Below are 24,320 nucleotides of genomic sequence, written 5' to 3'. Positions count from 1 at the left end.
GGCCGCAACACAACAGGACAACGTTTTGTTGGCAAAGTGACGTTGACTCTACCCGGAAACAGCAGGCGTGCTGGAACCAGGATGGGCAGGAGGGAGTACCCATGTCAAAGACACTTCTGAGCAGCAACTGGCGATGTTGGAGCTCGGGGTCAATCAGGGTGTAGGCTGAGGCCTAATTTCATCAAGTTTAATATCGGTTGTAGACTACTACTGATTTTAACCGTGCTCCCATTAAGCCTCTGGCATCAGTGTCTCTAGTATTTACCCTGGCCTCCAACACTGCCAGTTGCTGCTCAAAAAAGCAGTCTGCACAATCAACTAGTAGTGGGAATGTGGACAGAGCAGAAGACATTGCCGGGCACACATCAGGGGATTAACTGACGTTACAGAACACCAGTAACACAGGAACAAGTGTTGATTGTGCAGACTGCACTTTTGAGCAGCAACTGGTGGTGTTGAAGGCCAGGGTAAATACTAGAGACACTGGAGCCAGAGGCCTAATTGGAGCACGGTTAAAAATCAGTTGTAGTCTGAATGTGGAAGCAGCAGTAGACATTGCCGTACACACAGCAAGGGACCAGCTGGCATTACTGCACCCGACTAACACTGGAGCATGTGTTTTTCTCTGTGTAGATGGTTCTTCTGAGCAACAACTGGCTGTGTTGAAGCCCAGTGTGAATCATGGTGTATGCTGAGGCCTACATGGAGCAAGTTGAAAAGCTGATGTAGTGTGATTTTGGAGGGAGCAGGAGACTTTGCCATCCACACAGCAGGGGAGCAGCTGGTGTTACTGCACCCCACAAACACAGGAGCTCGTGTTTTTCTCTGTGTGCATGGCACTTCTGAGCAACAACTGGCAACGTTGGAGCCCAGGATCAATCATGGCGCATGCTGAGACCTACTTGGTGCAAGTAGAAAATATGATCTAGTTTGCATGTGGAGGCAGCAGGAGACTTTGCCGTCCACACAGCAGGGGAGCAGATGGCGTTACTGAACCCCACTAACACAGGAGCTAGTATTTTTCTCTGTGCAGACGGCACTTCTTAGCAACAACTGGCTGTGTTGAATCCCAGGGATTACAGTTCAGGTGGTAGAAACATGAACACAGCAGGAGACCTGGATACTGTTGCCAACCAATTATTTATTCTGGAAGAGGACTGGCAAATTCTGGCGAGATCCAGGCCTTGTTCATTTTCAGAAAAGTAAGCAGGTCAACGTTATCGGAGGATAGTCGCGTGCGACGGTCTGTTAGTATACCACCTGCGGCACTAAAGACGTGTTTCGATAATACACTGGCAGCAGGGCAAGCCAGCACCTCCAATGCATACTGGCTAAGCTCTGGCCATGTATCCAGCTTAGAGACCCAAAACTTGAAGGGGGAAGAGCCGTCTGGGAGTACACTGCACCTTTTCACACCTGTACCTACCAAAGAAAAAATTAATGCAGAGCAACCAAAGTTGCAAAAAGCATTCAAATATTGCTTTGAAAAGACAACTTGCTTTGGTTTCAATTCAATTCAGTCTGTCTTTGGAAACCTTATCTCTCCTGATGCTGGGTATAGTAACAAACAAGTGTGCATACCCCCCTCCCTACCTGTCTGCTGAGGCTCCCTCAGCAGACTGACACTGGCTGCTGCCGCACAGCTAGAAGACCGTCTGGGCCGCCCAATGTGACACGGGTTCCAATTGTTCCATTGTGACAAACCTGGCTGCTGTAAGTAAATAGGATACTCAGACAGGTGAAGGTAGGTAGGTGGTTAGGTAGGCCGCTGATGCAAACACACCAGACCAATTCATTCTTTGTCATAGAATACATATACCCAAAATTTAGAAGTTGGAGGGCCTCAAGGGGGAGACAATGTTTCACTAAAGAATTCATAAGCGTCAGGAATCTGGTAGAAATTTAATAACTTAACTACACATTGAAGTAATGAGGGAAGGCGCTGATGGTCTTGTAGCAGGTGGGTGTGCAGAAATGTATCCATCCAAACCTAAACACATTACTGCAGCTAATGACACCTGTACCTACCAAATAGCAAAAGCCAAGACAGATGATTTATATTGCAGACTGAATACAATACAATGCCTTCCATATATAGGTGAGTACTTGATGTAGCAGAGTTGGTCAAGTTAAATCAAGCCACATGCATTTGGCATTTGAAATGTGCAACTTGGAAAATTAATGCAGAGCAACAAAAGTTGCAAAAAGCATTAAAATATTGCTTTGAAAAGACAACTTTCTTTGGTTTCAATTCAGTCTGTTTTTGGAAAACTTATCTCTCCTGATGCTGGGTATTGTAACCAACGAGTGTGCATACCATCCTCCCTACCTGTCTGCTGAGGCCCCCTCAGCAGACTGAAGCTGGCTGCTGCCGCACAGCTGGAAGACAGTCTGGACCGTCCATTGTGAAACTTGTTCTATTGTCTCCCTCTTGTGACCTACCTAACTACCTTCACCTGTCTGAGTATCCTCTTGGCTTACAGCAGCCAGGTGTCACAATGGAACAATTGGAACACATGTCACAATGGGCGGCCCAGACTGTCTTCCAGCTGTGCGACAGCAGCCAGCTTCAGTCTGCTGAGGGAGCCTCAGCAGACAGGTAGGGAGGTTGGTATGCATGCTTGTTGGTTACAATACCCAGCATCAGGAGAGATAAGGTTTCCAAAAGCAGACTGAATTGAATTGAAACCAAAATCTGGTCTTAAACTCTGGAATAAGAGGCATCTGGTAAGCAGCGGATACTGAAGGTAATAAACTTGTTTTCAGTTGAGGAACACTGGATTTCAAAATTGGGACTGACAAAGGTCCTGGTAAAATGATCTGATTTAATTAGAGGATATGCCACATGTTGTGCATAGCAGGCTTGTGTCCCTGATATGGGACTGGTACTGTTTGAGGACGTATGTCCTGCCCAGGTATGTGTGCCACGGGAGGAGAGGACGCGCTGGTTAGAAAGGCACTTGAGTGCAGGGGAATAGCGATGCATCTGTGTCCAGGCGTGTGTACAGCTGCTGAAGGAGATGCTCCTTCAGTCCCAATTTTGAAATCCAGTGCTCCTCAACTGAAAACAAGGTTATTACGTTCAGTATCTGCTGCTTACCAGACGCCTCTTACTCCAGACGTTTAGACCAGATATTCAGTACTGAATAATACCACACAGGCCAGCTGTCAATTTAATGATATATTAAAAAGACAACTTGCTTTGGATTCAATTCAGTCTGTTTTTGGAAACCTTATCTCTCCTGTTGCTGGGTTTTGAAACCAACACGTGTGCATACCCCCATCCCTACCTGTCTGCTGAGGCTCCCTCAACAGACTGAAGCTGGCTTCTGCCGCACTGCTGGAAGACAGTCTGGGACGCCCATTGTGATACGTGTTTCAATGTTCCATTGTGACACACCTCGGTGCTGTAAGCCGATAGAAAGCTCAGACAGGTGAAGGTAGGTAGGTAGTTAGGTAGGCCTCTAATTCAAACAATACACCAGGGGACTGAACAATCTGCCACAAGCTGTAACGTATGAGCGGTGCCCAGCGCTGCCCCCAGCAGGGAGTACTCTGAACCTTAGCAACAAAGCAGAAAGCAAAAAAAGGCACAACCAAATTAGATGCAAAGGATTAGCAAAGGGTCTTAGTGAAACTTCACACTGCACTCGGATGTCATCCCAGTGCAGTCCGATATACACCAAGTCAGGCCATGGAGGAGACGGAGAACTTACTTGTATCGCATCCGATGTGACTCCACTCCAGCCTTAGGCTCTGTGTCCACAATGAGATTTTGTTGCGTTTTTGACACGACATATTTTTGTTCCATCAAAAACACAGCTTCTTACAGTTCAGCAATGTGGATGGGATTTATAAAACCCTCCTGCCCGCTGGGCTTTTTTTATGCAGTGTAAACTGACCTGGGGTGTGTGCTTCAAACACAACCTGTCACTTTTTCTTGCAGATATGCTAAGTTTTCTGTGCACATATTTCCCATAGACACTTTGGACCAATTGCCCAGGATCAATAACTCTGTAGCATGAGATACCATAAAGCTTAACTTTTAATATATAACAGGTAAACTAATTCAAACACCAATAGAATATATATGTGACACAGACTATTACAAAGTGCTCACGAAAAAAATCAGTGTAGGTAATAAAAAATTGGGGGGGGTTCTTCCCTGTTTCTCTGAAGATCACCCTCAGAAGGCAGCATAGGAGGATGGGTGGAATAGTTCAGTCCTTAATATCCCCTGTCGTGCCCCAAATGCAGGACTCCCATCCTGAGGCCGGAGTAACTCCAGCGATGAATACGGACGAGTGCTATGCAATAAAACATCACATAGCACTCGGACCAGTATTCATCTACGGGACAGCTCCCATCACGGTTTTTTTCCCCAGCCGTTTTCAGTGTCCGAGTGAAATGGTAGCATACAGAGATTGCCACTGACACATGGCAGAGTCTCAGCTCACTCGCACCCATATAAGCCTATGGATGCGGATGAATTAGAAAAAACACAGCACTCGATGACAGAGGGAGGTGCAGAAGTACGGTATCCAATACACTATAGATTATAGTAAAGACTTGGCACTCAAGAGGGAAAATTGAATTTAACAGTTCCTTTATTGTACAAAGCATCCAGTTCCAAAATTCTTGAATGTTTTCAGTCGTACATTCGACCTTAGTAACATAGTAACAGTTAGTAAGGCCGAAAAAAGACATTAGTCCATCCAGTCCAGCCTATAAAATTCGGTCAGAATAAATCCCCAGATCTATGTCCTTCTAAAAAACCTAACAATAACTGTAAGATACAATATTGTTACGCTCCAGGAAGACATCCAGGCCCCTCTTGAACCCTTCGACTGAGTTTGCCATCACCACCTCCTCAGGAAGGGAATTCCAGATTCTCTCTACCCTAACTGTAAAGAATCCTCTTCTATGTTGGTGGAAAACCCTTTTTCCCGTCTCCCATGATGGCACACATGAGAGAGGGGATCCGCCCAGTCAGGACAGGAACCCTACTGAAGATAAAAGGGCGGTACCTTTCCCTCGCTTCAGTTGGGTTTCCTGTCCTGACAGGGACCCGTGCTGAAGACAGCAGGTCACACTTACCTGCCTCTCTCCCGTGCCGGCATAGAAGATCAGGCTGGGCTCCTGAGCGCTGGGCGTCGGGATGGAGGAAGCGCCGTCCGCGGGTCCTCCGGGGCTCAGCGTCCGAGCGGGCGCAGGAACAGCACGGCGGGGGTCCTGGGGCTCTGCCGTGGCTGCCGCACCGCCCTCTCCCCCTCTGCCGGTGATTCCCTACTCTGGAGCAGCTCAGGAGCCTTGAGGGAGCGGCCGCTTCCAGGTCGCGCTCCTCTGACGTCACGCGCAGGGCACGCTGGGGAAGGGGCGTGACTTCGGGAGGCGGCGCCGACAATTCAAGATGGCGGCGCCCATGGTGAAGAACGCCGATCGGTGAAGAGAGATCCCGGCGGTATGGCGGGGGGAGGGGCTGTGGGGGTAACCGGAGGAGGCGGAGAGTGCAGTGGATCCCCCTTACATAAGGGGGATGACCACAGAAGACGCACTCATGCCCAAGGCTTCAGAATGGAAGTGGGGCAAGACGAGCAGCGACAGCAGCAGCGACAGCAGCAGCGTCAGCAGCAAGACCTCTCGCCAGATGCCAGGCCGAGCCACCAACATACCAGGAGCAGTCGTTCAAGTGGTAGGAGCAGCAGTCATAAACGCAATCGGCATGACTCTGGGACGTCCAAGAGAAACGTCATGAGTGCATCTGAGGAGCCTCCGAGATCGGTACCCCTGATTGACAGCGGTGGTGAGTGATCTACGTGAATGTCACCCTTATGGTAATGGGGTTCCATTTTCTCTGTTTGATCACTAGGGGGCGAGGAAGGCCAGCAGCAAAACCAAAAATAGAGAATGCGCCCTATGTAAAAACCCGCTGGCAGATCAGTGGCAGAAAGATCTCTGCGCTGACTGTATTAACAGGACTATACAGGAGGAGACCCCTGATTTGGTGACTAGTCTGAAGGAGTTAATACATCAGGAGGTGAAAGGTTCCCTAAAGGCAGCACTTAAAAAAAAAAAGAAACCCTTGAAGGAGCTCCGATTCAGAGGCCTCGCCAAAGCAGAAGGGGCGGGATAGATCTTTGTCCCCCTCCACCTCCTCTTCCTCTACGCAGTCCTCAGAATCCTCCTCGGACAGCGATACAGGCGGCCGTCCATGTTTCCCAACGGAGGACGTAGAAAAACTGGTCAAGGCCATTAGAGCTACAATGGGCCTTTAAAGAAGAAAAAACTCCCAAATCATTAGAGGATGTAATGTTTGGAGGACTGGAGGAAAAGCGAAAGCGTACCTTCCCTGTAAATGATAAAATAAAATTGACAGGGGATGGAAAAAGACAGAGCGGTCAGGGGGCTTACCTTCCACATCAAAGAGGAGGTACCCCTTTGACCAGAAGGACTCAGAAACCTGGGAAAAAGTCCCAAAAATTGATGGGGCTGTAGCCAGATCCTCAAAAAAGGTATCCCTACCATTAGAAGATTCTGGCGTGTTGAAAGACCCGCTTGATAAGAAAGCAGATGGGTTTCTGAAGCACATCTGGGAAGCTTCAGCAGGGGGATTGAAGCCAGCAATAGCCGGTACCTGTACCGCTCGTGCCCTCATGGTCTGGCTGCAACAAATAGAGGACCAGATCAAGGATAGAGTTCCTAGAGACGAAATTCTAGCTAATCTAACATTGGTGCACGGAGCAGCGGCTTTCCTGGCCGATTCCTCTGCAGACTCTGCAAGATTGACAGCTAGAGCAGCAAGCCTGTCAAATGCGGCAAGACGAGCCCTGTGGCTTAAAGGGTGTCCCGGAGATTTACCCTCTAAGCACAAGTTATGTTCCATTCCATGCGATGGCCAATTCCTCTTCGGGAAAAAACTAGAAGAGATTTTGGAGCATGCGGGGGATAGGAAGAAAAGCTTTCCCCGATTTCCGGGAGAACCTAAGAAGCAGCCCTTTCGGAGGAGGAGATTTAACAGGGGTCGTCCCCCGGGAGATAGAAAAAGCTGGGACTTTAAAGAAAAAAGAGGATCGGGCTATATGTTTAAAGGGCCCTCCACTTCCTCCAAAAAATCTCCCCAATGACATTGGGCCGGAGGTAGGGGGAAGGCTTTCTCTCTTCCTTTCCGCCTGGGCAAATATCTCCCCCAGTACATGGATCCTAAATATAATCAAGGACGGCTTAAAAATAAAATTCATCCGTCCGCCCAGGCATACCTTCATAATAACACCCAAAAGGAAAGCCCAAGAGCAACAGCTGGCCCTGGAGACGGAAGTCTTGGGACTAGTGAAAAAACAAGTCCTACAGGAAGTCCCAGCGCAAGAAGAAGGAAGGGGGTTCTACTCCCCCCTCTTCTTAATACAAAAACCAGATGGCTCTTGGAGAACCATTGTCAACCTGAGGAGACTCAATCAGTGGATAGACAATTGCTCCTTCAAAATGGAGTCAATCAACACGGCCACAAAGATCCTGTTCCAGCATTGCCTCATGGCAGTGATAGACTTAAAAGATGCCTACTATCACATCCCAATCCATCGGGAGTATCAGAGATGTCTTTTCTGCGATCCAGGGACATAGTGATCGTCCCATACTTAGACGACTTTCTGGTAATAGGGAGGTCGGAATCCCACTGCACAGTTCAAGTGAAGGAAGTAATAGCAACTCTAGTAGGACTAGGATGGATAGTAAACATCCCCAAGTCAAGGATAACCCCAGTAAAAGAGCAATCCTTCCTAGGGTTGATATTGGACTCCGAGCAACAACGCTGCCTCCTACCAGAGGAAAGTGACCAAGATAAGAGGCCTAGCTCGCACAGCAATACAAAGGCCAAATATGACACTGAGGAACGCAATGTCCCTTTTAGGCTCACTGACATCATGTATACCCGCAGTAACATGGGCGCAGTACCACTTAAGGCAACTACAGTGGGAAGTCCTGTCAGCGCAGAAACAATTAAAAGGGCATTTAGAAGGCAAACTATGTCTCTCAGTGGCTGTAAGAGATTCCCTGCTCTGGTGGACTGTAGAAAAGAATCTAACAGCTGGTGTCCCGTGGCAAAAACCAGTTGAGGACATCATTACGACAGACGCGAGTGCCACAGGGTGGGGAGCACACCTGAGATCCCATACAATACAGGGGACCTGGTCCTCACTAGAAAGCGATCAGAATTCAAATGTAAAAGAACTATGGGCAGTGGAAAAAGCCGTGAAACATTTCCTTCCCTTACTTCAGGGCCGCCACACCCGGGTCATGACGGACAATCAGGCAGTAGTAGCCTACATCAATCATCGGGGGGAACGAGATCTCGGGGCCTCATGCAAATATCAGATCTACTCTTCCAGCTAGCAGAACAACATCTCTTATCCATCACAGCATTGCACATAAAGGGGGCAGAAAAAAGCAGACTTCCTGAGTCGCAGGCATCTAAGACAAGGGGAATGGTCCCTAAACTCCCGAGTCTTCCAACAAATAGTTCAGGCCTGGGGCAGACCAGAAATAGACCTATTCGCTACCGCACACAACCGGAAGGTCAGGCAGTTCTGCCCGCTAAATCCAAGGGAAAACCCCTTCGCAGTAGATGCCCTACAAATACCCTGGAAGTTCATCCTGGCCTATGCATTTCCCCTGATAACAATGATCCCAGTAGTAGTCAGGAAAATCAGGGAGGATCGGGCAAGAATAATTCTTATAGCTCCTTTTTGGCCAAGAAGGCCTTGGTTCTCCCTTCTGAGGCTCATGTCAGTGACAGATCCATGGATACTACCAGAGATTCCAGACCTGCTTTCCCAGGGACCAGTGGTCCACTCTCAGGTGAAGGGCTTCCATCTAGCAGCCTGGAATTTGAGAGGGCGCTACTGAGTCGCCAGGGATTCTCTCCAGGGTTAGTCTCCACCCTGTTGAAAAGTAGGAAACCAATAACATCCCAAATCTACGGTAGAACGTGGAAAAAGTTCCTAGACTTCCTGGGGGAACCTTTAGGGGATGTAGCTCCAGTGGGACCTATCCTAGAGTTCTTACAGTCGGGGCTGCAACTGGGGTTAGCCACTAACACACTCAAAGTTCCAAGTCTCAGCTTTGGGGGCCCTATATAACTGCAATTTAGCAGCCAATAGGTGGGTGTCCCAGTTCATTAAGTCCTGTGGCAGGTCAAGGCCGGTCATTATCCCAAAGATACCACCCTGGGACCTGAACCTAGTTTTGGAGGCTTTAACCAAAGATCCCTTCGAACCACTACTAGAGCTGTCACCAAAGCTACTTACACTTAAAACGGTCTTACTGGTAGCCTTAACGTCAGCCCGAAGAGTCAGCGACCTACAAGCTCTGTCTATATGTCCTCCTTATACACAGATCTTGGATGACCGAGTGGTTCTAAGACCAGACCCGGCCTATCTCCCCAAGGTAGTCCAAAAGTTTCATAGGACTCAGGAGATCTCCTTGCCATTGTTCTGTAACAATCCCCAGAAACCCGGGGGAGCAAACGTTCCATACATTAGATGTAAAAAGAGCCATAATACAATATATGTCAATAACTAGTCAGTGGAGGAAAGATCAGTCCCTTTTTGTAGCCTTTCAGGGTAGTAGAAAGGGGCACGGGGTAGCTAAAAGTACCATTGCCAGATGGATCAGGGAGGCCATTATGTTATCCTACTCCGCAAGTGGCACTCCGGTTCCAGAAGGCATCAAGGCTCACTCCACCAGAGCCGTGGCTACCACCTGGGCAGAGAAGGCTGAGGTATCGATTGAGCAAATTTGTAAAGCCGCTACTTGGTCCTCACCTTCCACCTTTGTTAAACACTACCGACTTGATCTGTCTTCCTCTACTGACCTAACCTTTGGTAGAAGGGTGCTGCAAGCGGTGGTCCCTCCCTAAGGTGTCTTATTCTACAAAAGTCTCTCATGTGTGCCGTCATGGGAGACGGGAAAACACCAAGGTTACTTACCGGTAGCCGGTTTTTCCGGAGCCCATGACGGCACCTGTATATTCCCCCCCTTTTCACTCCTTTGGTGTGCACTATAGTTTGGGTGTTTTTTAGTTAGATAGATATAATGTGGTGATAGTTTTACCATGTGTACTAACCCGGGGGCCTCTCATGCTCTGTAAACCAACTGAAGCGAGGGAGAGGTACCGCCCTTTTATCTTCAGTAGGGTTCCTGTCCTGACTGGGCGGATCCCCTCTCTCATGTGTGCCGTCATGGGCTCCGGAAAAACTGGCTACCGGTAAGTAACCTTGGTGTTTCTCCTCCAGACGCAGAGAATGCCCCCTTGTGACCGTCACCTTCCTTGGTATAAACAGATCCTCGGAGAGATATTTGTATTGTCCCCTTTTATACTTATACATGGTTATTATTTCACCCCTCAGTCGTCTTTTTTCTAGACTAAATAATCCTAATTTTGCTAATCTCTCTGGGTATTGTAGTTCCCCCATCCCCTTTATTAATTTTTTTGCCCTCCTTTGTACCCGCTCTAGTTCCATTATATCTTTCCTGTTCACCGGTGCCCAAAACTGTACACAGTACTCCATGTGCGGTCTAACAAGAGATTTGTACAGAGGCAGTATAATGCTCTCATCATGTTTATCCAGACCTCTTTTAATGCACCCCATGATCCTGTTTGCCTTGGCAGCCGCTGCCTGGCACTGACTGCTCCAGGTAAGTTTATCATTACCTATGATCCCCATGTCCTTCTCCATGTCAGATTTACCCAGTGGTTTACCGTTCAGTGTGTAATGGTGATATTGATTCCTTCTTCCCATGTGAATAACCTTACATTTATCATCATTGTTAAACTGCATCTGCCACCTTTCGGCCCAAGTTCCCAACTTATCCAGATCCATCTGTAGCAGAATACTATCTTCTCTTGTATTGACTGCTTTACATAGTTATGTATCATCTGCAAATATCAATATTTTACTGTGCAAACCTTCTACCAGATCGTTAATAAATATGTTGAAGAGAATAGGTCCCAACACCGACCCCTGCGGTACCCCACTGGTCACAGCGACCCTGTTAGAGAATATACCATTTATAACCACCCTCTGCTTTCTATCACTAAGCCAGTTACTTACCCATTTACATTCATTTTCCCCCAGTCCCAGCATTCTCATTTTGTGTACCAGCCTCTGGTGTGGCAGATATACCACATCCAATGACTCACCTTGGTCCAGTCTATAGCTTACCTCTTCATAAAAACTGATTAGATTGGTTTGACAGGAGCGATTCCTCATAAACCCATGCTGATATGGCGTTAAACAGTTATTCTCATTGAGATAATCCAGAATAACATCCCTCAGAAACCCTTCAAATATTTTACCAACAATAGAGGTTAGACTTTACTGGCCTATAATTTCCAGGTTCACTTTTAGAGCCCTTTTTGAATATTGGTACCACATTTGCTATGCGCCAGTCCTGTGGAACAGACCCCGTCGCTGTAGAGTCTCTAAATATAAGAAATAATGGTTTGTCTATTACATTACTTAGTTCTCTTAGTACTCGTGGGTGTATGCCATCCGGACCCGGAGATTTATCTATTTTATTCTTATTTTGCCGGATTTGCACCTCTTCTTGGGTTAGATTGGTGACCATTAATATAGGGTTTTCTTTGTCTCTTGGCATTTCACCTAGCATTTCATTTTCCACCGTGAATACTGTGGAGAAGAAGGTGTTTAATATATTAGCTTTTTCCTCATCATCTACATCCATACTTTCCTCACAATTTTTTAATGGGCCTACACTTTCACTTTTGATTCTTTTACTATTGATATAGTTGAACTGCTTCGGATTAGTTTTACTCACCTTAGCAATGTGCTTCTCTGTTTCCTTTTTGGCAGCTTTAATTATTTTTTTAGATAAATTTTCTGCTTATAGTTTTTTAGAGCTTCAACGGTGCCATCCTGCTTTAGTAGTTTAAATGCTTTATTTTTACTGTTAATTGCCCCTCTTACTTTTTTGTTTAGCCACATTGGGTTTTTCCTGTTTCTTGTTCTTTTATTCCCACAAGGTATAAACTGCTTACAGTGCCTATTAAGGATGTTCTTAAACATTTCCCATTTATTTTCTGTATTCTTATTTCTGAGGACATTGTCCCAGTCAACCAGATTAAGGACATCTCTAAGCTGGTCAAACTTTGCCTTCCTAAAGTTCAGTGTTTTTGTGACCCCCTGACATGTCCCCCTAGCGAAAGACAAGTGAAACTGTACAATATTGTGGTCGCTATTTCCTAGATACCCAACAACCTGCAGATTTGTTATTCTGTCAGGTCCCCATAGTGGAGTTTGGAGTCAGACTGTTTGAGGGTGTGCACAGGTGTCTTTTTATACTGATAACAAGTTTAAACAGGTGCCATTACTACAGGTAATGAGGGGAGGAAAGAGGAGACTCTTAAAGAAGAAGTTACAGGTCTGTGAGAGCCAGAAATCTTGATTGCTTGTTTCTGACCAAATACTTATTTTCCACCATAATATGCAAATAAAATGAAAAAAAAACAGACAATGTGATTTTCTGGATTTTTTTTTCTCAGTTTGTCTCCCATAGTTGAGGTCTACCTATGATGTAAATTACAGACGCCTCTCATCTTTTTAAGTGGTGGAACTTGCACTATTGCTGACTGACTAAATACTTTTTTTCCCCACTGTACCTCTTCATAAAAGCTTATCAGATTAGTCTGACAGGAAGGGTCTCTTGTAAACCCATGTTGATATTGGGTCATAAGGTTTTTCTTCTCCAGATACTCCAGTATAGTATCTCTTAGAAAACCCTCCAGGATTTTACCCACAGTTGAGGTTAAACTTACTGGCCTATAATTTCCAATTTCAGTTTTTGTCCCCTTTTTGAATATTGGCACCACATTTGCTATACGCCAGTCCTGTGGTACAGACCCTGTTATTATGGAATCTTTAAAGATTAAAAATAATGGTCTATCTATGACTGTGCTTAATTCCTGCAGTACTCGGGGGTGTATCCCATCCGGGCCCGGGGATTTGTCAATTTTAGTGATTTGTAGACTCCACCGTACTTCCTGCTGGGTTAAGCAGGTGACATTTAACTTCCTGCTAGGTTAAGCAGGTGACATTTATAGCCTCCTGAATACAGTTTTTGCCTCCTATATACACTCACTGGCCACTTTATTAGGTACACCATGCTAGTAAGGGGTTGGACCCCCTTTTGCCTTCAGAACTGCCTCAATTCTTCGTGGCAGAGATTCAACAAGGTGCTGGAAGCATTCCTCAGAGATTTTGGACCATATTGACATGATGGCATCACACAGTTTGCGCAGATTTGTCGGCTGCACATCCCTGATGCGAATCTCCCGTTCCACCACATCCCAAAGATGCTCTATTGGATTGAGATCTGGTGACTGAGGAGGCCATTTGAGTACAGTAAACTCATTGTCATGTTCAAGAAACCAATCTGAGATGATTCGAGCTTTATGACATGGCGCATTATCCTGCTGAAAGTAGCCATCAGATGTTGGGTACATTGTGGTCATAAAGGGATGGACATGGTCAGCAACAATACTCAGGTAGGCTGTGGCGTTGCAACGATGCTCAATTGGTACCAAGGGGCCCAAAGAGTGCCCAGAAAAAATTCCCCACACCATGACACCACCACCACCAGCCTGAACCGTTGATACAAGGCAGGATGGATCCATGCTTTCATGTTGTTTACGCCAAATTCTGACCCTACCATCCGAATGTCGCAGCAGAAATCGAGACTCATCAGACCAGGCAACGTTTTTCCAATCTTCTACTGTCCAATTTCGATGAGCTTGTGCAAATTGTAGCCTCAGTTTCCTGTTCTTAGCTGAGAGGAGTGGTACCCAGTGTGGTCTTCTGCTGCTGTAGCCCATCTGCCTCAAAGTTCGACGCACTGTGCGTTCAGAGATGCTCTTCTGCCTACCTTGGTTGTAACGGGTGGCAATTTGAGTCACTGTTGCCTTTCTATCAGCTCGAACCAGTCTGCCCATTCTCCTCTGACCTCTGGCATCAACATGGCATTTCCGGCCACAGAACTGCCGCTCACTGGATTTTTTTTCTTTTTCGGACCATTCTCTGTAAACCCTAGAGATGGTTGTGCGTGAAAATCCCAGTAGATCAGCAGTTTCTGAAATTCTCAGACCAGCCCTTCTGGCACCAACAATCATGCCACGTTCAAAGGCACTCAAATCACCTTTCTTCCCCATACTGATGCTCGGTTTGAACTGCAGGAGATTGTCTTGACCATGTCTACATGCCTAAATGCACTGAGTTGCCGCCATGTGATTGGCTGATTAGAAATTAAGTCTTAACACACAGTTGGACAGGTGTACCTAATAAAGTGGCCAGTGAGTGTACATTATGAGCCTGCACATTGCATCCTATATACAGTATGAGCCTGCACATAGCCTCCTATATACAGTATGAGCCTGTACATAGCCTCCTATATACAGTATGAGGCCGCATATAGCCTCCTATATACAGTATGAGCACCTACATATAGCCTCCTATGTACAGTATGAGCCTGCGCATTACTTCCTATAAACAGTATGAGCATCCACATAGCCTCCTATGTACAGTATGAGCCTGCAAATCGCTTCCTATAAACAGTATGAGCCTGCACATCGCTTCCTATAAACAGTATGAGCCCACATATAGCCTCCTGAATACAGTATTTGCCTCCTATATACAGTGTGAGTCCCCATATAGCCTTCTATATACAGTATGAGCCTGCACATCGCTTCCTATATACAGTATGAGGCCACATATAGCCTCCTATATATAGTATGATCACCCACATATAACCTCCTGTATACAATATGATGCTGCATATAGCCTCCTATATACAGTATGAGCCTGTACTTCGCTTCCTATATACAGTATGAGGCCGCATATAGCCTCCTATATACAGTATGAGCACCCACATATAGCATCGTGAATGCAGTGTTTACCTCCTATATACAGTATGAGCCTGCACATTGCTTCCTATATACAGTATGAGCCTGCACATAGCCTGTACATCGCTTCCTATATACAGTATGAGGCTGCATATAGCCTCCTATATACAGTATGAGCCCACATAGCCTCCTGTATACAGTATGAGGCCGCATATAGCCTCCTACATACAGTATGAGCCTGCACATTGCTTCCTATATACAATATGAGCCCACATAGCCTGCTATATACAGTATGAGCCTCCACATCGCTTCCTATATACAGTATGAGGCCACATATAGCATCCTATGTACGGTATGAGCCTGCACATCGCTTCCTATATACAGTATGAGGCCACATATAGCCTCCTATATACAGTATGAGCACCCACATATAGCAACCTGAATACAGTTTTTGCCTCCTATATACAGTATGAGCCTGCACATTGCTTCCTATATACAGTATGAGCCTGCACATCGCTTCCTATATACAGTATGAGGCCGCATATAGCCTCCTATATACAGTATGAGCCTGCACATCGCTTCCCATATACAGTATGAGGCCACATATAGCCTCCTGAATACAGTATTTGCCTCCTATATACAGTATGAGCACCCACATATTGCCTCCTGAATGCAGTGTTTACCTCCTATAAACAGTATAGTAAATAGGATGGTCTGATGTGTTATCTGTGAGGGTAATGTCGACCCATTTATCACCCGTATGGTCACTGGCTTGGCGAGCATCACCAGTGGAATTGCGTGCCATCGGGAGAAGGCAGAAGACATAAATTTGCCCTCCATCCCGGAATTCACGCAAAGCTCTACCACCTGGGTGGATGGGCCAATACCGATAGTCCCCCTAAAGTTGAGCTTAGAGGATGGCATTGCTGCGTCTAGTGAACCAGCTCCTAATGACACTAAGCGTGGACGTTCCATCGCTCGCTGAGGACACCTAGAGGCGATATTTCCTCACTGCTGGCATATCCGACAGAACATGCATGTACGAGCGGTCCAGGACTTAGATCCCGCCCGCGTCACCTCCATGGCCTCAAGTGGCTCGGATGTCTGGGCCGGGGATTCCAGGGGTTTGGCGAAGCTGGGAGCCATCTGAAACCTCTGCCTGCACTGGGCTCATTCCAACCTTCGCTCATTAAAATGAAGGTCGATTCGAGTAGAGACCGCTATTAGCTCCTCCAGTGTGGCAGGAATCTCCCTAGTGGCCAGAGCATTCTTACATGGTCAGCCAGCCCCCTCCAAAACACGGGAATGAGGACTTTATCCGGCCACTCCAGCTTGGAAGCCTGTGTCCGGAAATGGGTAGCAAATTGGCTGACCGTGGACGAACCCTGTGTAGATGCCAATTGGAGTGCTGTTTCGTGGGTGACTCGAGGTCCCAAAAAGACCTGTTTCAGAGTGTTCAGAAACTGTGAAGCACTCTGCACTGCATGATCGTCACACTCCCACAATGTCGTGGCCCACTCCAACGCCCTGTCCAATGAGAGAGGTATTATGAATCCCACCTTGGCCCACTCTGAGGGGAAACGTGCAGCCAGAAGCACAAGGTGTATAGTACACTGGCTCACGAATCCCCTACATTACTGGCTATCACCAGAAAACTTATCTGGCAACGGGAGACAGGATAATGTCGGAACAGGTGGGGCATTGGACAAAGTGGCTACAGCGATGCTAGCAGCCTGAGCAGCTACTGTGGTAACATCCACGGCTGTGGTTGTGCACTCAAAAGCCGCCAACCTACCCTCCAGCTGCTGAATGTACCGCTGTAGTTGCTGTTCATCCGCCATTATGAGCCAAACCCTGGCGCTAGCATAATGTTAGGGCTGGCAGAACGCACCAAGTAATAAAGATGATGGTAAGGTGCGTTCGTAGCCCGGGGTCCATCGTGCAGAGGTGGTAAGCTGCTGCTTGGTAATGGTGGAGGGACTAGTAGTGGGAATGTGGACAGAGCAGAAGACATTGCCGGACACACATCAGGGGATCAACTGACATTACAGAACACCAGTAACACAGGAACAAGTGTTGATTGTGCAGACCGCACTTTTGAGCAGCAACTGGCTGTGTTGGAGGCCAAGGTAAATACTAGAGACACTGAAGCCAGAGGATTGAAATTTTTGATGTTTTTCTACTCCTCTCAACAGCCCAAACAAGACTATAAAAGGATGAGCTTGCAACTACTTTACTTTTGGAGAAAATTCTAAACATTCATTATTCAATAGGGTCTAATAGCAAAAAGAAGCGTTTTGAGTGAACAATCACAGTTCTTGGTAGAATCATGCAGGATTTAAATTTTTGATGCTTTTCTACTACTCTCAACAGCCCAAACAAGTTTCTAAAAGGATGAGTTTGCAACTACTTTACTTTTGGAGAAAATTATTTATTATTCAATAGGGCCCAATAGCAAAAACCAGCGGTTTGAATGAATTCACATTTCTTAATAGAATCATGCAGGATTGAAATTTTTGATGTTTTTCTACTCCTCACAACAGCCCAAACAAGTTTCTAAAAGGATGAGTTTGCAACTACTTTACTTTTGGAGAAAATTCAAAACATTCATTATTCAATAGGTACCAATAGCAAAAAGCAGTGGTTTGAATGAACACTCACATTTCTTGGTAGAATCGTGCATGTTTAAAATTTTTGATGCTTTTCTACTCCTCTCATGAGCCTAAACAAGACTGTGGAAGAATGAGTTTGTAACTACTTTACTTTTGGAGAAAATTCAAAACATTCCTTATTCAACAGGGTCTAATAGCAAAAAGCAGTGTTTTGAATGAACAATCACAGTTCTTGGTAGAATCGTGCAGGATTGAAATTTTTGATGCTTTTCAACTCCTCTCAACAGCCCAAACAAGTTTCTAAAAGGATGAGTTTGCAACTACTTTACTTTTGGAGAAAATTCAAAACATTCATTATTCAATAGGGCCCAAAATAGCAAAAACCAGCGGTTTGAATGAACACTCACATTTCTTGGTAGAATCATGCAGGATTGAAATTTTTGATGTTTTTTTACTCCTCTCAACAGCCCAAACAAGTTTCTAAAAGGATGAGTTTGCAACTACTTTACTTTTGGAGAAAATTCAAAACATTCATTATTCATTAGAGCTCAATAGCAAAAAGCAGCTTTTTGAATGAACAATCACATTTCTTGGTAGAATCATGCAGGATTGAAATGTTTGATGTTTTTCTACTCCTCTCATGAGCCCAAACAAGACTCTAAAAGGATGAGCTTGCAACTACTTTACTTTTGGAGAAAATTCAAAACATTCATTATTCAATTGAGCTCAATAGCAAAAAGCAGCGTTTTGAATGAACAATCACATTTCTTGGTAGAATCATGCAGGATTGAAATTTTTGATGTTTTTTTACTCCTCTCAACAGCCCAAACAAGTTTCTAAAAGGATGAGTTTGCAACTACTTTACTTTTGGAGAAAATTCAAAACATTCATTATTCAATAGGGCCCAAAATAGCAAAAAGCAGCGGTTTGAATGAACACTCACTGTTATGAAGAATCACCATAGGAGGCAGACACAAAAATAGAAGCTACGTCCAGAGAAGTTGGCAACTATCAGATTGCAGACCCCTGAACCTATCAACACAACTAGTAGTAGCCGTGGGGGGTTCCTACGGTGCCCTAGACCCCTCGATCACAGCCGGAGAGCTAAATAGCCTAAAGACAGAAAAGGAAATCTAAACTGCCCCAGAGCAGACCCCAAAGTAAAAGGCAGCCCCCAACATATAATGACGGTGAAGCAAGATGAAAAAACACTCACACAGATAGAAAGATAGGCTGAGCAAACGATGGGGCCCAAGCTAAACTAAACAGGACAGGAAAGGACGGTTGCTGTCTGCAATCTGCCAAAAACCCTATCAAAGAAATAAGCCAACAGCTGATATGGAAAAAGACCCTGAAGCAGCTAGGCTTCAAAATCTATATCAGCACTCCGGTATTTTCAGAAGACAGAGCTAAAGGAATTCAGCTCACCCCAGCAGGAAATGGCAGAAATCCAGAAAAACAAAGCAAACAAAGTCAAAGCACAAATGCAAAAAGCAGCGCAGAAAAACTTAGCTTTAGAAGAGCAGGAATTCAGACTGGTCTCCAAGAATCCCACAGAGAAATCACCCGCAGGGCAGGAGGGCGTTGGCAGCCTTATATCCAGTCCATAACTCCACTCAGCCAGTCATCATCATTAGGCTCAGGTGCCTGATAATCAGGCTCACTACCTTTCCTTACAAGAAGAGGAAGTTCATCGGGCCTCAGTAGTGAAGGGGAAAATGAACTCACAACAGTACCTCCCCCTTGAGGAGGGGTCACCGAACCCTCAACCACGCCACCAAGGTGATCATGGTGAGCCCGATGGAAGGCACGCACCAATCTTTTGGCATGAATATCAGAGGCAGAGACCCAGGAATTATCCTCCTGACCATAACCCTTCCACTTAACCAAATACTGGAGTCTCCGTCTCGCCAGACGAGAATCCAATACTTTTTCTACCTCATATTCCATGTTACCTTCAACCAATACAGCGTCTGGAGGTGCCACCCCCGGAACAAAAGGTTCAACAAACCTCTTCAACAGAGACTTATGAAACACATTATGGATTTTAAATGTGACAGGAAGAGCCAAATGAAAAGAGACCGGATTAATAATCTCCAAAGTCTTGTAAGGTCCAATAAATCTAGGCTTAAACTTAGGAGAAGCCACCTTCATAGCAATATTTTTTGATGATAACCACACCATATCACCAACTTTAAACTGAGGACCAATGGTCCTATGTCGGTTGGAAAACCGCTGGGCCTTTTCCTGGGAGAGAGATAACTTATCTACCACTTGGTCCCAGATCCGGTGCATTCTCTGCACCACAGTGTCAACACCTGGACAGGCAGAGGGCTCCACCTGCCCTGAAGAGAATCGAGGATGAAACCCAAAGTTACAAAAAAAAGGTGACATCAAAGTGGCAGAACTAGCTCTATTATTTAAAGCAAATTCGGCCAAGGGCAAAAATGAAACCCAATCATCCTGATCAGCGGAAATAAAGCATCTCAAATATGACTCCAAGGTCTGGTTTGTTCTCTCTGTCTGCCCATTGGTCTGAGGGTGAAAAGCAGAGGAGTAGGACAACTGAATTCCCAGCTTGGAACAGAAAGTTCTCCAAAATCTAGACACAAACTGAACTCCTCTGTCAGATACAATGTTCTCAGGAATCCCGTGCAAGCGAACCACCTGTTGAAAAAACAGGGGCACCAACTCAGAGGAAGACGGCAACTTAGGGAGTGGTACAAGATGAACCATCTTAGAGAACCTATCACAAATCACCCAAATAACAGTCATCCTTTGAGAGACAGGCATATCAGAGATGAAATCCATTGAAATATGGGTCCATGGCCTCTTGGGGACAGGCAAAGGCATCAACAACCCACTAGAGCGAGAACACGATTTAGACCGGGAGCACGTCCCACAGGACTGCACAAAATTCCTGACATCACGAGACAAGGAGGGCCACCAAAAAGGACCGACTCACAAGATCTCTAGTACCAAAAATACCTGGATGACCAGCCAAAGCAGAGCAATGAACTTCAGACATCACTCTCTTCTTCCACTGGTCAGGAACATACAACTTTCCACTGGGACAACGCTCAGGTTTGTCCTCCTGCAACTCTTCCAGAGCACGTCTCAAATCGGGCGAGATGGCAGAAAGAACTACCCCTTCGCCTAAGATGGTAGCAGGCTTGGTCACCACAGGAGAATCCGCAAAGAAGCTCCAAGAGAGGGCGTCAGCCTTGACATTCTTAGTTCCAGGAAGGAAAGAAACCACAAAATCCAAACGTGTAAAAAACAAGGCCCACCTAGCCTGTCTAGGGTTCAAGCGCTTAGCCGACTCTAGGTAAATCAAATTCTTGTGGTCAGTGAGGACCACGACTTGATGCTTAGCTCCCTCCAACCAATGTCTCCACTCCTCAAATGCCCATTTCATGGCCAACAGTTCCCGATTCCCCACATCATAGTTACGTTCAGATGGAGAGAACTTTCGGGAAAAGAAAGCACAGGGATTCATTTTAGATGTTACAGGATCCTTTTGGGACAAAACAGCTCCTGCACCAATCTCAGAAGCATCCACCTCTACCTGGAACGGAAGTGAGACATCAGGTTGCCGCAAAACCGGGGCGGAGGTGAATCTTCGCTTCAGCTCCTGAACGGAAGAAACAGCCTCCGGAGACCAATTTAACACATCAGCACCCTTCTTAGTCAAATCAGTCAATGGCTTGGAAATACTAGAAAATTTTGCTATAAATTTCCGATAAAAATTAGCAAAACCCAAAAACTTCTGGAGAGCCTTCAAAGAAGTGGGCTGAACCCAATCGTAAATGGCCTGTACCTTGGCCGGGTCCATTTCGATAGTTGACGGAGACAAAATAAATCCCAAAAAAGAAATCCTCTGTACTCCAAAAAGGCATTTAGATCCTTTGACATACAGGGAATTCTCCCTCAAGATCTGGAACACAGTCCGTATATGTTCCACATGAGAATCCCAATCCTTGGAGAATATCAAAATATCATCCAGATAGATAATCAAAAATTTATCGACAAAATCTCGGAAAATATCGTTCATGAAGCACTGGAAGACAGAAGGGGCATTAGTGAGCCCAAAAGGCATCACCAGGTACTCAAAATGTCCCTCCGGAGTATTAAACGCCGTCTTCCATTCATCCCCATGCTTAATGCGAATAAGATTATACGCCCCCCTGAGGTCAAGCTTGGTAAACCAGCAAGCACCTTTAACTCTAGAGAATAGATCCGAAATCAGGGGTAACGGATACTGATATTTAACAGTAATTTTGTTGAGGGCATGATAATCAATACAAGGTCTTAATGATCCATCCTTTTTGGCTACAAAAAAAAAACCGGCACCTAAGGGTGACGAGGATGGTCTAATATGACCCTTCTCCAACGCCTCCTTAATATAGGACCGCATAGCCTCATGCTCGGGTACAGATAAATTGAAGAGCCGACCCTTGGGAAATTTACACCCCGGGCTCAGTTCAATTGCACAGTCATAACTCCTATGAGGAGGCAGAGATGCAGACTCATTTTCACTAAATACATCATAAAAGTCCGCCAAATAATCAGGAACATCATGCGACTGAGGAGAGGTGGAAAACACCAGAGCCTCACTAAAGGCACACCGACAACCCCAACTCACCACAGACACAGATTTTCAATCCAAAACTGGATTATGAATTTGTAACCAGGGAAACCCCAGAACAATGGTATCATGCAGATTATGCAACACCAAAAATCTGCAATTTTCTTGATGGTCTGGGGCGACCCGCATTACCACCTGGGTCCAAAACTGAGGTTTATTTTTAGCCAAAGGAGTAGCATGAATCCCCCTCAAAGGGATAGGCGTCTGCAGAGGTGTCATTGGAAATCCACAACGTTTAGCAAAATCCAAGGTCATTAGGTTTAGGGCTGCTCCCGAATCCACAAAAGCCTTGGCGGAAAATGTGGACAGGGAGCAGATCAGAGTAATAGCCAAAAGAAACTTAGGTTGAACACCACCAACAGAAAACGTGTGTGCAAAGCGTTTCTCTCATTTAGGACAGACAGAAATAATATGCGAGGCATCCCCACAGAAAAAACACAACTTATTACGCCTTCTGAACTCCTGACGCTGCTCTCTGGAGAAAACTCTATCACATTGCATAGGTTCAGACATTTGTTCAACAGGTGACAACACCTCTCGTGCAGTTTTGCGTTCACGCAAACGCCGATCAACCTGAATGGCTAATGACATAGAATCGTCAAGACCAGAGGGAACAGGAAATCCCACCATAGTATCTTTTACGGCTTCTGACAAACACTTCTGAAAGAGAGCAGCCAAGGCATTATCATTCCAGGTAGTAAGTACCGCCACTTTCGGAATTTTTGACCGTACAATTCTGCAGAATCCCGACCCTGGTTCAATGCCAGCAGGGTCTTTTCAGCCTGATCAATGGCATTAGGTTCGTCATACAACCCCAAGGCTTGAAAAAATGCATTCACATTAGTCAGAATAGGATCATCTGGTTTCAAAGAAAATGCCCAATCCAGGGGATCGCCACGCAGCAAAGAGATGACAATTTTAACCTGCTGCGCGGAGCTCCCTGACGAGTTAGGCTTCAAGGCAAAAAATAATTTACAATTATTTTTGAAATTCAAAAATTTAGACCGATCCCCAAAAAATACATCAGGTGTAGGAATCTTTGGTTCAGTAGCATGTGAATGAGCAAGGTAGGCGGAAATTCCCCGCACTTCCGCAGCGAGCTGCTCCACACGATTAGACAATTGCTTTATCTCCATTGAGAGAAAAAAAAAAAATTCCACCTACGGCCTCAGATATAGAGGAAAAAATATACGCACCTTTTTTTTTTTTTTTACAATTCTTTCCTGCTATTGAGTACCCTAGGATCTGCGGTATGGCGGGTGATTCTGTTATGAAGAGTCACCGTAGGAGGCAGACACAAAAATAGAAGCTACGTCCAGAGACGTTGGCAACTATCAGATTGCAGACCCCTGAACCTATCAACACAACTAGCAGTAGCCGTAAGGGGTTCCTACGGTGCCCTAGACCCCTCGATCACAGCCGGAGAGATAAATAGCCTAAAGACAGAAAAGGAAATCTAAACTGCCCCAGAGCAGACCCCAAAGTAAAAGGCAGCCCCCAACATATAATGACGGTGAAGCAAGATGAAAAAACATTCACACAGATAGAAAGATAGGCTGAGCAAACGATGGGGCCCAAGCTAAACTAAACAGGACAGGAAAGGACGGTTGCTGTCTGCAATCTGCCAAAAACCCTATCAAAGAAATAAGCCAACAGCTGATATGGAAAAAGACTCTGAAGCAGCTAGGCTTCAAAAACTATATCAGCACTCCGGTATTTTCAGAAGACAGAGCTAAAGGAATTCAGTTCACCCCAGCAGGGAATGGCAGAAATCCAGAAAAACAAAGCAAACAAAGTCAAAGCACAAATGCAAAAAGCAGCGCAGAAAAACTTAGCTTTAGAAGAGCAGGAATTCAGACTGGTCTCCAAGGATCCCACAGAGAAATCACCCGCAGGGCAGGAGGGCGTCGGCAGCCTTATATCCAGTCCGTAACTCCACTCAGCCAGTCATCATCATTAGGCTCAGGTGCCTGATAATCAGGCTCACTACCTTTCCTTAACAGAAGAGGGAGTTCATCAGGCCTCAGTAGTGAAGAGGAAAATGAGCTCACAACAACTCACATTTCTTGGTAGAATCGTGCAGGATTGAAATTTTTGATGTTTTTCTACTCCTCTCATGAGCCCAAACAAGACTCTAAAAGGATGAGCTTGC

Source organism: Dendrobates tinctorius, unplaced genomic scaffold, assembly GCF_039654945.1.
Source record: "Dendrobates tinctorius isolate UK_male_01 unplaced genomic scaffold, ASM3965494v1 ptg000068l, whole genome shotgun sequence".
In the NCBI taxonomy this organism is placed as follows: Eukaryota; Metazoa; Chordata; class Amphibia; order Anura; family Dendrobatidae; genus Dendrobates; species Dendrobates tinctorius.
This window is presented reverse-complemented; position numbering follows the sequence as displayed.